The sequence below is a fragment of the Panthera tigris genome, chromosome B1 (genome assembly GCF_018350195.1).
Source record: "Panthera tigris isolate Pti1 chromosome B1, P.tigris_Pti1_mat1.1, whole genome shotgun sequence".
Classification (NCBI taxonomy): Eukaryota; Metazoa; Chordata; class Mammalia; order Carnivora; family Felidae; genus Panthera; species Panthera tigris.
The window spans coordinates 198,164,102-198,176,533 of record NC_056663.1 but is presented as its reverse complement, the minus strand read 5'-3'; the positions used below and the strand labels follow the sequence as shown (position 1 = coordinate 198,176,533).

The 12,432-nt window shown below is 50.2% G+C and overlaps 1 long non-coding RNA gene across 1 annotated transcript; it reads left to right on the top strand.

Annotated features, from left to right (window-relative positions):
- Nucleotides 1-2,173: 2,173 nt before the first annotated feature.
- Nucleotides 2,174-3,322, top strand: LOC122237788. Its single transcript, XR_006216432.1, has 2 exons — nucleotides 2,174-2,427; nucleotides 3,127-3,322. It is a non-coding gene; the product is annotated as an uncharacterized LOC122237788 (long non-coding RNA).
- Nucleotides 3,323-12,432: the final 9,110 nt, after the last annotated feature.

Here is a 12,432-nt window from a genome sequence, read left to right as displayed (position 1 = left end):
TCAAAATGACTCGAGGGGCCCTCGGTGGCTCAGTTGGTTAAGCGTCCGACTTCGGCTCAGGTCATGATGTCACTGTTCGTGGATCCAAGCCCTGTGTCGGGCTCTATGCTGACAGCTCAGAGCCTGGAGCCCACCTCGGATTCTGGGTCTCCCTCTCTCTCTGCCCCTTCCCCACTCACACTCTGTCTCTCTCTTTCTCTCTCAAATATAAACAAACATTTAAAAAATTAAAAAGAAAAACAAAGATTTGAGAGTGCTTTGCAAATGGTAAAGTGCCAAAGAATAAAAGTCATTTTTAGGTAACAACCTTTGAGTCAAAACATTTTCAACCTCGATCCTTCTTGCAGCTTCTGTCCTATCTTCCGGTCACCATTTCATTCATTTTACTTCACTTTAGGCTTGCTGGGATAAAAATCAAAGGTGTTTATGAAGAGGCTGGCTTTAAAAGATAAGACAACCAAATAATACTTATTCCAAGATAAACTGTAATGGCGGCCGATGGTGTCTGGCCAGACCCCACGCACCAGGACGGGCACCCGCCCCACTCACTGCTGTAATGGCGGCTGCTAATGGCTCTCAGCTGCCCCTTCTCTGGAGAACTGCCCTCTGAGTTTTGGAATATATTTGAGGAGTTACACCCTGTCCCCATGCTGGCCAGGGTCTGCCCACAGCCAATTTCTGACTAATACATGTAAACAAAGTCTTGTCCACCTTGCCTGAAAATGAGACACCCCAGAGCTCCCCATGGGTCAGGCTAAAGATAGACGTTAGCTGAACCCACTCCTTTGCCAAGCTGCACCCCTTGCCCTGTCTCTCACTATGAGGGACTTCGTCCAAAAGCATTCTCTCAATGTGTCGGTTGTACGAGCATCCTTCTCTCATGATCTGCTCCTGGGGAACCCAAGCCAACACATTTGGGACCAGCTTTTATCCTAGTAAACAGATCCTCAGGACAGAATCTGGGTCCCTTGTCAGCCAGAGGGTGATGAGTACCCCGTCCCCTGGTAGTAGGGGCAATTCCCGGCAGGCTGTGGCAGTGCGGTGGCCGAGGACTTTGCGTTGATTGGGACAGTACACAGGTCAGAAGGAGAAGCATTAGCCTGTGAAGTTTGGGAGGTTCAGGAGAGGGAGTAACTATAACATCTGTGCAATCGAATGACTGTTGCTGATGTCACCGATGATGAATTGAAGGGAGAGAAAACGATACGCTCAAATTGATCTCCAGTGAAGAGCCAAGGGCCACCTGGGTGGCTCAGTTGATTAAGTGTCTGACTTCGGTTCAGGTCATGATCTTGCAGTCCATGAGTTCGAGCCCCACATCGGGCTCTGTGCTGACAGCTCGGAGCCTGGAACCTGTTTTGGATTCTGTGTCTTCCTCTCTCTCTGTCCCTCCCCCACTCATGCTCTGTCTCTCCCTCAAGAATAAATAAACATGAAAGAAAGAAAGAAAGAAAGAAAGAAAAGCATGGGTTTAAAAAAATAAAAATAAATAAAATAAACAAAAATAAATAAATAAATAAATAAATAAAATGTAGGGGTCAGAGGATGCCCTTGGCAGTGTTTCAGAGAACTTCATCTCGCAGCGTGAGGGCAGACTGTGCTGAAGGCCCCACACGAGGCTTAATTGTCAGGCGGCAGAGGATCAGGAAAGTTCCGGTGAGTCTCCTATGCCAATGTCAGGGCAAGGAAAATGTTAACTCTCGACCCTTGGACTGAACACACCTGAGTAGGTGCACCCAAGAACTTTGAAGTTCCCTCGAACGTTCTGACCCTGAATGGCCCGTCCCCCTCACTAAAAGGTCATGGGAGTCCCTGGATGGAAAACTACGCAGGAGCCCTCAGGTGGATTCCTCCTCCAAATCTTCTCCACTTTCTCTTCCAGCCGTGAGACCAGTAGTTGGGGTTAATGTCAACATGACCCAACTGGGGAAGTGCTAAGTCTTCCAATGGAGGAGAGGAGTAGTATGTCCAAAACAAGTTTCAGGACTGGCTAACGTTTCGGAACAGGGAGCTGCGTCTCACTGGGAGTACACGTGAACGTATTGGATCAAGGAGGTGGAACCGAAAGCTGGATGGGGAGGATTTTGTTGACATGGGGCACTCTTCTATCGCACAGGATTTAATGTCTTGACAAGGGACCCAGGAAATGATTCCAATACATTATTCTTAGAACCTTGACCTCATTATATGAAGTAGAGATTCCAGACTGTGATGGAAGACTCCAGAAGAAGAAACCAAAAGACTAACACAAGTGAGCATCGTATAACATGTCTATACATCACGCCAGAAAGCCCAACACCTGGCTGTGTTGGAAAGGCTTGGAGGACCCTGTGATGACCAAGGCCATTTGAAATGCCCTGGTATGAGAGGCAGAGGCATCCCTGAGAAGTTCCACAGTGGTGGGGTCCTCTGTAATCAGGGCCGATGGTAAGACATGCTGTTATAAACTGGGCTACTTAGTTGCAGGGGTGGGGGTGGGGATGATAAAATCCCCAAAGAGCAGAGAAAGGTGGCAGCATTTAACTGTTGGAAACAAGATGGGAATAATTACCTTAAACAGGCAACTGAAGGTTCCTAACCCACAAATATCTGTGGATGTATCTAATAAGACGTGGTGTTCCTAAGGCAAGACAACTAGGGAGCCCCCGCCCAAAAAAGGGGCATGGGTTAATAAATTAATATATTATCAAAAGAGATCAAGCAGAAAGAGGACCAGAAGGCTGACGTCAGCCACTATGACTTACAAAAAGTCGCGATCCCTTGCTCATTTTTAAGCATGGATTCTCAAGAATCTACCTTTTTTTTTTTTTTTAAGAATCCACTCCTTAAAAATGAGCTTGAGTCCCCATGAGGAAGGACCGTGTAACACCCCAGCAAGGGTAAACAGAAATGACATACCAAGATCTTCTCGAAAGGAACCAATGGCCACTTGCATGGCTAGTCTTACACAGGGGGAAAAGAAATACCCATATCTTTGGAGGCTGACACTGCAAAGTGTCAAGGTGCTATCACATCTCCCCTCTGAGGGTAGAGGCGTATGGGAGTCAGGTCAGGCCTCCGGTAAAACTGGCGGGTCATGGTAGATGACAGTAGATGACCACAAATGTAACCAACTGACTTCTCCAGCTGCAGACTCCATGCCAGACACTGCCTCTCTCCTCGAGCGGACTCGGACCAGCTTCTGATACGTGGATTGTAGCTACTGATGTGCAGAATGCATGGTTTTTGGATACCTGTCAGGGGAAGGGATCAGAAAGAGCGTGCATTCGCAGGGGATGGACAAGAGCTTTGTCACTCACAGTACACTCACAGCTTTTCCCCAGATCTTAATTGTGTCCTGTTCTGTCACCATGCGAGTCGAACGCACCTCAGGATCTGGACATATCTCAGAATGTCCTATTGATCCCCCACACTGATGGCACTGTGCTCAATGGACACAAAACATGAGCTCCGGAGGTAAGGACCACCACGTAGATGACGTCTTCAGGGGCCCAGAGGTCTAGGGTATGCTGGGACATCCCCTCAAAATGAGGGACAAGCCATTGCCCCTGCAATCGAGGAAGAACCATGATGGCTGGTATGCTACTTTGGTACACGTACTCTATGTTTTAGAGTCGGCATATTCCACTCTTGGCAATACTGTGTCACCTACTTCTCAGGTGACACGAGAGGCTGCTAGTCTTGAGTGGGACCCAGAGCAAGGAACAGCTGAGCAGCAGTTCCGGGCTGTGGTACGAACAGCTCTGCTGCCTGGGCCACACGGGCCAGTGAATCTGCGCTTCTAGAGGTACAATGGCAGGAAAAGACACTGTGGGGTCACTGACAAACTGTACTGGGAGAGCCCCAGTGCAGACCCCTAGGACTGAAGCAAGGCCATGCCATCTGCAGAAGAACACTCGAGACCATTTGGAGAGTAGGTCCTGGAATGCCAATGAGTCCTGATGGGGAGTATCTGACCTCAGGATATCAAGTGACTGTGCAGAAGGGCCTGTCACATGCAGAATGCTGTCAGATTCATCGAGCCGTGGAGTCAAGGGTGCCCCATGGCAATCCTTCATGAGATAGAAGTGATACATCTGACACTGGGTTTAAGCAAGTCCAGAGGTACAAGGATGTTGGACAGGCAGGTGGCACAGACATCCATGGCACCCCAGCTCGTACTTCTTATTCGTGGGTGGTCCCTAAGACTGATGGACGGCTGAGCATATGGTCGATGGGTAGGTCAGTTCAGAGCATTGGTGGGAGACAAAATGGACTGCCTTCACCTATAGCTTGACTCAAAGATGGCCCTGAAAGACAGAGGTGAGGAAAAACCCTCCAAGGGCACATGAGCTTATCTACTTGGTTTGAAAGGACAGGTGGGCTAAGGTAAGGATTTACATAGACTCGTGGGCAGTGGCAATGGCTCATCTGCTTGGTCAGTTTCCTGATGTCCACAATGGGAAAAATCATGCTGTGATTGTTGCGGCTGTGGTTTGACACAGTCCGTGCCCTCAAGGAACTCATCACCACGTGAGGGAGACGCACAGGCGAACAGACAAACGCAGTGCAGAATAGAAGATGCTAGAACTTTGGGTGAAGCACAGTGACCCTGGGGGGATCAGGGCAGGCTCTCCTGGAGATGAACCTACCTTTACCAGGTGGACAGGAGAAAAGATCATTCCAGACAAGTGGAACAGCAGGCGCCAATGCACCGAGGCATGAAAGTGTTTTCAAAGCATTGTAAGCTGTTCGGCATGGGTGGGAGGCAAAATAAGAGGTGTGGGTAATGGAGGGGGGGCAGGTCAGAGAGGAAATTGCACCAGACAGATGGATGGGCCACCAGGTCATGAAAGACTTTCAGGTCATGCTCAGGGTCAAGGACTATGTCCCGCTGGGTTGAATACCCTTTGAAGGGAAGTGTCCTGACCTTAACGGAAATGCCTATAAGCTGAGTGAAATTGGTCTTCCTTCCATAAAAATACAGACCTTATTTTTACCATAATGGATAGCGAGGCGGGACCCTGCACCCATTCCTCAACCACTCTCATGTCTGCCAACTACAGTTATGAGGGCTGAGAGCCACCTCTCTCTGCTCTCGGGTCATGAAACTAGAGCCACACCACACCTGTAGATGTGGGACCTTTACCTCAATCACTTAAGAGCACCATATGGGCTCAGGAGGCCTTACATGGCCCATGGCCCCAAGCCCCACTGCACAGCAGCCATGTGGTTTGGTGAGGACTCACCACCCCCCACCCTAGCTCTGAGGGTGGAACTTGATCAGACAAAGCCAATTAAAGACCTCCCACCCTCTCCCAGCCACACTGAATAGCTTAGAGGGGGCAAGTGACTTGAGTTAGCGCCATCACAATAAGGCACGAGACCCCCATTTGGTGGCTGAGAAAAGAGAAGCCTTTTGTCTCCTCCAGACTCAAAGGAAAAAGCATGTAGCTCCAGGAGCTTCTGGCAGCCACCTGGCTTCTCTGAAGGAAGCCTATCGGAGGACAAAGCCAGGAAATGACACCCAGCGCAGGTGAGACAAGGAGACTCACAAAGAAAACGGAGCTTCGGGCTGCTGATTTAGGAGCTCTGGACCAAACAACCCCGACATCTGGTCTACCTCTGAGCTCCATTATGGATGCGCCCCACCCTTATGGGTGAGTCAAGTGGAAATGAGCTTTCTGATGTTTCCAACACATTGGGTGTTCATCTTACAGGACCTTCTCAACATCACATCATCACCAAGAGAAGGACAAATCAGAAGCCAATTCATTGAGTAGCGATGTCAGTCTTCCCTAAACAATTCTGAAGGAGCAGCAAAAGAGTTCCGTGGCACAAGTAGACTAAGACATACTCTTTGCTCTTCTGTCCCCTAATTCAGTGACCATTGCCATTCTCCTCTCCCCCCCCCCACCACCCTACTTTCTCTCCATTGGCCCAGCTTTCCCGTACACCCTACCCCTCACCCTGGGCTGCCAAACAGAAGCCTGACAGGTGCCAGGGCAAGTCAGAGCCCTCAGAAGGCGGAGTGGACAGGAGGATAAGGAATGCCAGTAAGTTTAGATTTCATCCTGGTCTCTGCCACGCTCTTTACAAAGGATCCTCCTCAAAGAGGGCATCTTTGCAACCTCCCCATTTACTTTATGGAAAAGTATAAAGAAGAAACAATCATGGGTTTTTTTGATCATCCCCTCTTGCAAACATCAGCCAGAATCCAGTCCTTTGTCATGAGATCCCCCAAGTTCAAGGCAGAGTGGGACAGTGATACACACGAGGTCAAGGGCTACATAGTGCCCTGGTTGGCCCAAGGACACAGTGAGTCAAGTGATCGCCATGATCCCTGAAGACACAGGTCAGGAGGAGGGGCTCTGGAGGTGAGCCATATGGATTCAAACCTGGTTCTGTCATCTTTGCTGTGTGACCTTGGACAAGTTATTGACCTATCAATAAGTCAATAGTTTCCTTGCCTGTGAGACAATGATAATAGCTATCTGGCTGGTGTGAGAATTAACAAGTTAATGCACATAAATGGCTTAGAACAGTTCCTGGCACACAGTGAATCCTCAGTCAACATTAACCGCAATTTGTGAAGATTCTGGTCTGTGGCTCTTGGGTATTGACTCAGGGAGGCAGCTTAGTAGGTGGGGAATAAGGTGACCCCATAAACTAGTACTAAAATGAGATCTGAGGTTGATATACCGTCTCCCACTGTTTAAGCACTTTTGGGTGCCCTCAAAAGTATCCTGAGACAAGGGTTGGGTGCAGGTAGTTTATTTAGGGGTGTCAGGAAACAGGGAGGGGGGTGATGGAGCAGGGAAGATGGAGAAGCCTATATAAGCATTATCAAAGTGGGTAATGGGAATTCAACTCGTCCAGGACCTTCTGAGAAGTATGTGAGAGGCCTCTGTACTGAACTGAATAGTGTTCCCCCAAAACTCATGTTCACCCAGAACCTCAGAATATGACCTTAGTTGGAAGTAGATCTTTGCATATGTAATTGCTTCAGTTAAGATGAGGTCATACTGGAGTGGGGGGGGGGCGCTAAATCCAGTGATTAGTGTCCTTTTAGAAAGGTTATGTAAAAAGCACATGGAGAGAAGAATGTGCCATGTGAAGACAGAGGCAGAGATCAGAGAGTTACATCTAGAAGCCCAGAAACACTAAGGACTTCGGGAAGCCACCAGAAGGGAGAGAGGCATGGGACCACTCCTCCCTCAGAACCTCCAAGAGAGAATCAACCCCGCCCATACCTCGATCTCAAACTTCTGGCCTCCAGAAGTACAGGGCACTACTTTTCTATTGTGTTAAGCCCCTCAGTTTATGGAAATTCGTTCTGGCAACCACAGGAAACTAATACAGCCTCCCATAGCTGCCCGGCCACAGGGCAGGAGCAAGGCATCTCTGCCCAAGCCCGCAGCGCCCCCCTGGTTGAGTGGGGTTGACCATTTTCCTGCACTTCAGGGATATACTTGCAAAAGGGCCAAGGGGGTGCCAGGATACTGGAAAAGTCCCCGGCACAGATGCAGAAAGATCCCCAGAGCTGACTGGAGCAGGAATGCCTCAGAGCGGGGGTGAATCTGAGCTGGCAGAGAACTGGGGGCTGTGCGTCAAAATCAGAGGGGTCCAAGGGGATGTGACACAAGTCCCAGAGATGTCTGCTACAGTCACCACCATGGCCAAGGGGGTGTGGGGGGCTGTCCCTCCATGTTTACTCACACTTCCTGCTGGGAGTTTCCCAAGATTGCCCAGGGTTACTTTTATTCATTCATTAATTCATTTATTCATTCATTCATCCGGCACACACTCTCTAAGCTCCCTCTCTGGATTAGGTCCAGGAAGACATCAATGGCTAGATCTGGCCCCTGGGCTCCACCAGCTCCCAGTCCAGTGAGGGGGGCACTCAGATCTTCATGGCACAATGGAGTGAGCTCAGTGGTGGTTGCAAGCAGAGGAGGTCACGGGAGCACGGAAGGCAGACCGAGCTCGGCCGGGCCTGGGGGCTGTAGGCAGGGAGGGACGGCAAATAAGTCTTTCTGGTGAAGACGATGCAGGCGGGGGAAAGAGCATTTGACAGCACAGAGGGTGTGGTGTGGCAGTGGGGAGTGCGCATGAGTGGGGCACCCTGGCATCGGCTGGCCCCCAGCGGCCCTGCCTGCCCACCCTTCCAGGAACAGCAGCCCCTGTTTCCTTGCACAGTGTCCCTCCCTTACTCCGTGAGGCGGTTCTGGGGCTAGAATCCTGGCACCCCACCTCTCCCGGCTACGGGGCTGGACCCAGAGATGGACATGTGACCCAGGCGGAGCTAACAGAGTCCTCGCCTGAGACTTCGCCTGGGTCCGCCAGAGGTAACCTCTCTCCCCCTTTTATCTTACTTGGCGGGTGCTGGGAGCGGCCCATGACTCTGCCCTCCCCTGTCCCTGGCAGAAGTTCATGGACACAGGTAGACGATGGGGCCAAAGCAAGAGAAAGGCCGAGGAGAGACAAAAGGATGTCTCCCGGCCATGTCTCAGGCCAGTTGCCCTCCTGGCCCTTCCCAATCTCACGTGTACACCTCTTTTATGTAAAAGAGTTGGTGTTGAGTTTCAGACCCTTCCAACAGAAAATGTCTGTTTTGTGGGTTGAATTGTGACCCCCCTGTGACCTTTTAAGTGAGAGTTTTGTGGGTTGAATTGTGGCTCCCAAAGGTATGGCCACCCAGAAGCTCAGAGTGTGACCTTATTTGAATGTTTTTACAGATACAATTAAGGTAAGAATCTTGAGATGAGATCACTGGACCTTAAATCCAATGACAAGGTCTGATAAGGGCAGAGGAGGAGAAGGGGCAGAGGGAGACAGAGAGAGGGCCACATTCGGATCGAGGTAGAGACGGGAGCGGTGCGGTCATAAGCCTGGGGACACCTGGAGCCCCCAGACTCTGGAAGCCAGGAGGAACCCTGGCCTGGAACCTTCCGTGGAAGCACAGCCCTACTGACTCCAGGACTGGGAGAGAAGAAGCTTCCGTTTCAAGCCACCCAGTTTGTGATCATTTGTTATGGCGGCCACAGGAAATGGATTCTGTGGGCATCGTGCAAAAAGCCCAGGAAGGATGTGAAGCAGGTGAGGACAGGATCTGCCGGCTCATGTCTGAGGCCAGGTGCCACTCCCCAGTGAGCCTGGTTAAGACTGGGTGACTCAGTCATTTATTCGTCTGACTCCTGGGTTCAGCTCAGGTCATGATCCCACAGTTCATGAGTTTGCGCCTTGCACTGGGCTCTGCGTTGACAGCATGGAGCCTGCTTGGGACTCTCCCTCTCCCCCTCTTCTATTCCCCCCTCCGCCTCAAAATAAATAAATAAACTTTAAAAAGAAAAGAATAAATATAAGACTGTGCAAACAGCTATCAGACATCGCGGTTAGCGAGGCAGGGAGCGAGGATGGGGCCAAGATGGGCTTTGTTGTGCTGACGCTTCTCCTCTACAGAAGCAAGGCGCCTCCTGTGCACTTCAGAGGCTCCTGACCTCAGCCGTGTCCGATCCCAGCCCGGGCGGAGGGGCTCTGCCCAGCCTCAGGCATCGGAGCCCTGACAGAATCACGTCTCAGTGATGCTCCACCCACGCTGGGCTCAGGTGCCCGGCTTGTGCCCACACGGGTACCGCCCAGAAGCGCCAGGAATAACACCGTGTGAGTTATAGCTTCTGTTCAACGGGGTCAGGAGCCAGTGGAAACACGGCCCTGTAGTCTTCCCTGGAAAATCGTTCCGAGCCAATTCTCACAGAATAGACGGAGGCAGTGGGGTAAACAGTCCCACATGGTGGGGCCGGAGTACCCTTCACCCGGCTTCGCTCAGTGTCCCCCGTGGCTGCCCCCTGGGACACACGCCTGGCAGAATGCTCACACAGAAGCTCTGTCTCAGGCTCTGCTTTCTGGGAATCCAGCACACGTGGTTGTGAAGCAGACTGTGGTTCATCCATCTCCACATCCTGCTGCAAACGTTCTTCGGGGCCAATGCCACTGAACAGCTGCGTATGAAATAAATCCTGGTGAAGCCATTCTCGTGAGTGCCCCTTAAGTGCAGTGACTGTGACGGGGGTCAGTCGTTTCTGGCACCATAAGGTGGAGGGAATTGTGTCCAGCAGAACTTCTCTCAAGGGTAGTGTGGCTGGAAAGAATCCCGGGAGGAGACACATGGACTAAGGAATAAGTCCCACCACCACCACCACCAAGGCAGGTGTGAGGATCAGTGGAAGGTGGCAAATTCTCACCTAAGTAGGGAGGGCCCAGTCAGCTGCAGGTGTTTTGATTTACCCTGTGAAGCCTGCAAGTTTGGGCCAGAGTGGAATTGTTCTGACAGCCAAGGAGATGCTGAGGCAGGACCTGGGGTCCTTCTCCGTGCCACCCACCTCTCCCCATAAACACCATGTCAATATCTACAGAACACCAGTTGGAAGGTCAAATTGTCAGCGTGCTCAGGGCTGCGACTCATTTTCCCCGTCTTCACAGAGATTCTTCCCTTTTAATATCCTGTAGCACGGTCAAGACATGGCAAAAACTTCCTATTCAGAGCTCTCCCTAGAGGCCAAAGGGTTTCAAAAGGGAATAAATGTGGAGAGTAAAATAAAAGTCCCATATCTCAGCAGGTTATGGCATCCTGGCTGCTGTCTGCCTCCATCTATGCCCATGGCCCACATCACCCAGCCAGCCAGCCCTGCCTGCGACAGACGCTGATAAGAAGACACACAGGCCATCACCTCCTCCGGCCACCCCAGGCCCACCCTCCGAGGTCCAGCTTCCCAGCCAAGGACCCAGCTCACACACACACACACACACCAGAAAGAGGCAGAGCACAGAATTCACAGATGACTCTTTACAGTAGATCAAGGAAGTACCATTAGCTCTTTTTACAGGACAGGAAACAGGATCAGGATTGGAAGACAAGTCCTTGCCCCATGCACGCCACAGTGCACAGTGAAGCCACGGTTTCAGACTGCAGAAACCTCACTGCTTCCCTGTCATCGGAAAAAATAAATAAAATAAAATAATAAAATAAAATAAAATAAAATAAGCACACACAATTTTTTTGGCCTCGCTGCCCCACACCCTTCTCATGTCACCACTTAATATTCAAATGTGGAGAATTTCCACACTGGAGAATAAAAAAGTCCGAAGATTTTCCCTAGAAGGCCTCGGAGCTTGGTTTCTCACAAATGGCCCCAAGGATGGAAAAAGTCTCCCAAATTGAGACTGGCAGGAAAGCGGGGCCCACTTTGTCTGATATTTCTTCTCTCCTTTCTTGGCACCCGTAGGCTTAGCTCACGCCAATGGAAAATTCCCAAGTGCCAAACAGTTCTCAGATAATCTGCACGCAGAGAAAAGAAAAAAAAAAAAAAAAAAGCTTTTCAACTAAGACAGCTCATGAGGGATTAAGGCGGGGCTCCAGCCAAAACATATATTTTTTCAGATTCTTGACTTCTTTTTCACGTCAATCGGCAGGCTTGCACCCAGCTTCGGCCCTGTCACTGAGACCAGCACTGGGTTGCACCAGAACCTGGATTTCGGGCTCCAGAAGGTCCCAAGCCTGGGCTTGGAAATGCCCCATGGGAAAGATTGGAGGCTTTCTAGAAACATCAAGAAGGAAGGGTCACTACTTGCTCCTGTCCAGACTTGTCCAGGAGAGGATATGGGCAGCCAAGATCATCAGAATAAGGTCATGAGACCAAAAGGAGGGTGGTGACCGTGGGCGAGGGTGGGAGTTTAGATCCAGGGAAGAGAGAGAGACACAGAGACAGATCAGCAAAAGGCTCCCGCCTCATAGCCTATAATGCGTTACTTGTGTAGATGACATTCACTAGCTATACGCTAATCTCTATGATGCTCTATCCGTTTTTAATCCTACATCATGCAATGGCATAGTAACAATCACATTAGTGTATTCAGTTGGCAACAACTAGTACACAGCTGCATTTCAGGTGTTGTGTAGAAAGGAGGCTTCCACAGTGAGGGCACAGCCTGGCCTCTGTCTCCATGGGCTCTTATTCTGATAGCGGAGGTAAGCATTAAAAATAACACCAACGTGGGGTGCCTGGGTGGCTCAGTCGGTTAAGCATCTGACGATTTCGGCTCAGGTCATGATCTCACAGTTCATGAGTTCGAGCCCCACATCAGGCTCTGTACTGACAGTGTGGGGCCTGCTTGGGATTCTCTCTCTCTTCTCTCTCTGCCTCTCCTGTGTGCGCTCTCTCTTTCTCTCTCTCTCTCTCTCAAAGACAGGATACAAAATCAATATACAAAAATCTGCTGTTTCTGTATGTTAGTAATGAACTATTAGAGAAATTCAAAACAACAGTTCTATTTACAATCGTATTAAAAAAAGAAAACCCCCACACACTTAGGAATAGATTTAGCCAAAGAGGGGAAGGATATATAGACTGAAACTGTAAGATGTTGAAGAAAGGACTTGAAGAAGACACAAAT